This window comes from Tupaia chinensis, unplaced genomic scaffold (assembly GCF_000334495.1).
Source record: "Tupaia chinensis unplaced genomic scaffold, TupChi_1.0 Scaffold147773_1, whole genome shotgun sequence".
Lineage (NCBI taxonomy): Eukaryota > Metazoa > Chordata > Mammalia > Scandentia > Tupaiidae > Tupaia > Tupaia belangeri.
Window position 1 is genome coordinate 455,023 of NW_006207624.1, and position 4,405 is coordinate 459,427.

Here is a 4,405-nt window from a genome sequence, read left to right on the forward strand (position 1 = left end):
GGTACTGGAAAAAATGAATATTCACCTACAGAAAGATAAAACTGAGGGATCCACAGATGGCATCATAGTTACATCACTGGACCCCCAAGTAGTCGACCATGATTTGAGTCCTGGAACTGGTGACTGAAAACTCACGCTTGGTGGATGTGCATGTATGTCCAAAATCCTGAGAGGAGAATGAAGAAGAGATTGTGGTGTGACCATCCTCTCTGGGGGGTGATTTTCTCATTTTCCATCTCTCTGTCTCTCTGGTGAATGTATGCACCCTATAGCAAAAATTTCTCTTAAAAAAAAGAAAGAAAGAAAAGAAAAAGAAAGAAAAGAAAAGAAACCTAACAATAATCTTTGGATCAAAGATCTAAACCTTAAACCCCAAAGTGTAAAACTACTGGTGAGGAACACTGGGTAAACTCTGGGAGACATTAGGGTAGGTAAAGACTTCTTAAATAAGACCTCCAAAGTGCAAGCAATAATCCTAAAAGCAGACAAATGGTATTACATCAGATTAAGAAGTTTCTGCACAGCAAAAGACATAGTAATTAGTGTGAATCAACAACCCTCAGAATGGAACGATATTTTTGTAAAGTATGCCTCAATAAGGGACTGATAACAGGAATACATAGGCAACTCAAGTGACTGACTTACCTGAAAAAATATTATTAGCCCAATTAAAAGATGGGAAAATGAGCTGAACAAAAACTATCTAAGGAAGACATATGAATAGCCAAAAAGCATGTGAAAAAATGCTCAACATCCCTCATCATAAAGACATTGATTAAAACCACAATAAGATAGCACCTAACTCCTGTAAGAATGGAAAAAATTAAAAATACAAAAAATGATAAGTGTTGGGACCAGTAGTTAGCGTAATGGCTATCGCTGGACTCCCACGTAGTCGACCGCGATTCAAGTCCTGGACCCGGTGGCTTAAACTCACATTGGGTTCGTGTGCATGCGTGCCCAAGATCCCGAGAGGAGAATGGAGCAGAAGGGATTGCAGCATGGCCATCCCCTTTGGGGAGTGATTTCTCGCTTTCTATCTCTCTGTCTCTGTCTGGTGAGCGCATGTACTATATAGCAAAAACCTCTCAAAAAAAAAAAAAAAGAAAAAGAAAAAAAATGATAAGTGTTGGCAGAGTTGTGGTGAAAGGGGAACTTTCCTACAGTGCTATTGGAAATTTAAATTGGTCTAGCCACTGTGGAGAACAATATGGACGATCCTCAAAGACCTATAAATAGAACTACCATATGATCCATCAATTCCATTCTTGGGTATCCACCCAAAGGACAGGAGAGTGCTCAGAAAAGTGCTTGTACATCTATGTTTATTGCAACATTATTCATGATTGCTAAGACATGGAACCAACTCAAATGTCCATAAGCAGATGAATGAATTGTAAAAGTTTGGCACAAATACTCTATGGAATACTGTTCAACCATAAAGAACAACAAGACCCTGGCATTTGATAGGAAGTGGAAGAATATGGAAGGTTTACTACTGAGTGAAGCAAGTCAGGCTATGAAAGAGAGGCATTGTATTTCCTCCACTTAACATATACCAACTGTCTGTATTCTATGGTAGAGACTGAAAAATTGGATGACATAAAAGCATTGAAAATTGTTATGAACATTGGATACAGTGTGAAAGAAGGGAGATAGAAGGAAAGAATGTAGGAAAGGAAATTAGAGAGAATAAATAGAGAGGTAAGGCATTTGTGGGGCACAAAAATGGTTTATTACCTGTTGGTGATAATGTGTATAGTATTCTGAACTGGATTGCTCTAAGGTGTATTTCATGTTGAGTAAATTCTTGTTCCAAGTTCAATGATGTATAGTGATGGAATGTATAAAAAAGAAAATTCCCATGTGAATTATTTGTTCTCTACTCTTCAACATGAAATTAACCTTTCAGGGACCAGTATTTTCCATAATGGCTATGTCACTTGACTCCCATGTAGTTGACCACCAGTGACTTAAACTCATGCCAGGCACATGTGCATGTGTGCCCAAGATCCCAAGAGGAGAATGGAGGAGAAGGGATTGCAGCATGGCCATCCCCCCTAGGGGGGTGATTTCTTGCTTTATGTCTCTTTGCCTCTTTCTGTCTTTCTGGCGAGCGCACGTGCCCTATAGCAGAAACCTCTCAAAAAAATTAACCTTTTATTAAAGGAAGATTTTAATATGAAAAAATGGAAAATACTTGTTTTGTTTTCATTTTATTTTATTTTATTTTATTTTACAGCACATGATTCTGAAGACAAAGCACAATCAAAGCAATGGCTACCAAGAAATAGAGGTGGTACTGCCAAAGCAAAAGTGGACTGGTCAAGAACAAAGAACAAAGCTTATGGCAACAGTTTTTTGAGATGCTTAAGGCATTTGCTTGGTAACTTTCTAGAGTGCCAAAGAATGATAGTATCTGCTTACTATGAAAGTGCTTTGATAATGACAGCTGACAATTCAGCAGAAAAAAAATGCTTAGAAAGCTTTACCAGAGAGTCCTTCTTCACCACAATGATGTTCCTGCTTGTTGCTCTCATCAAACAAGAACAATCTTGTGAGTGTATTGATAAAATAAAAATCATTACATTTCTTCTTTACAGTTCTGATTTGACTATTTATGACTTCTTTTTGTAATCGAATTTTAAAAATCTTTAATGGCACTCGTTTTCTTCAATTAATAATGTAAAAAGATTCAATTGACATGGATAAATTCTTAGGACCCTCAATAATGTAGGGATAGACTTCATAGCTGTTATGATTACTCACAAAAGTTTCTTGAACTTAATGAAACTTATGTTGTGAAATAAAGCTTGTATTTTTAATTTTTTATTTTTAAATTCAATGTTCCATGAACTTTTTGAAATCCCCAAATATATTTGCATACATATATAACAGAAGTTTTCAGAAAACAATACCTGAAATGCATGACATTTTCTATCTTATCCTTTAAAATACTGAACTCTATGCCCTGTATTGATTTTACAATGCAGCTATAGGTTTTGAATCCCAGCTTGGAAAATACTGCACTACACTGTGTAATAACTTTAAATCCAATCTTTCAGCAATTCCTTTATAACTCCATCCAATCTTTCACCACCTCAACTGTCTTCACCTTAGTCCAAGACACCGTGATCTGAGCTCCTTCTTTTTGCTCACATAGCAGCCTGAGAAATATTTTGAGAGTATAAATCATGTCAACCCTCTGTTCAAAATCCTCCAAGGATTTCCCATCACAGTCTGAATAAAATCTGAACACCTAGTCATATCCTACAAACTCTATATAATCTCCACACTGATGTCCCATCAGTTTCTTTTCCTTGATCACTATGCTCCAACTACGCAGGCTTTGTTTTTGTTCCTCAAACACACCAGTTTTTCTTGTTGAGGCCTATTCACTTGTTTTCCCTCTATCTGGAAAGTTCTTTGTTCCAATTTCCCATGACTGGCTCCTTGTCTTCCTTCAGATCTCAGCTCCAATGTCACATCTTCAGAGAGGACTTTTTTTTATCACCTGCTCTGAAGACTTCAAACCCATCCAATTTTCTTCTTCATGACACCACATCGCATTTTCCACATAATACTTTCATTATCCAACATTATACTATTAATCTGTGATCATAGTAGTTGCTCAATAATACCTTTGATGAATTCCTGGGAATCTCCCCTTATTCCTTGAAAGTGAGTGTGGATAATGTGTCCACGTGTTCTGACGCCTCCAGGATCGAGCCACAGTTCATATGCTTGTGACACAACTTATGTTTGTCCATTGGTTGTTTCAGGTAATCTTGTCAAGCTGGGAGGAAATAATGGGCTAGCTTAATTTAATCCACCTCAACCCTCACCATCAGTTTTTGATAGTAAAATTGATTGAATGGCTGGAGGAAATACACTGAGTTTCTTTGTATCAAGATAGTCATTAGCTTTGGGGCAGCATGAGTTTTTGAGCAATTATCTGAGTTGAATCGTTATCTCCTCAGCCACAAAGAAAACCATATAAAGTGAGATTAAGACCATAGCATAATAGTCATTTCTTCAAGCTGCAAAACTGTTGTTGTTTTTTGTTTTGTTTTGTTTTGTTTTAATCTGATCACTTACAAATTCGTATGTCATCTTCAGAGAGATTTTTTTTTCTACTCCTCCCATCTTTTAATAGGGTTGAACATCTTTTTTTCTAAACAGCTGCTTGAGTTCCCTGTGTATTCTGGTCCCTTATCTGATGCATAATTTACAAAAATATTTTCCCATTCTCAGGAGCTGTTGATTAACACTAATTACTGTGTCTTTTGCCATGCAGAAACTTCTTAGTCTGATGTAATCCCACTTGTCTATTTTGGGGATTATCGGCTCTATGACTGAAACTGATTGACCTAAGGTTGTACAAACACAAGGGAGGGGGGGGAAT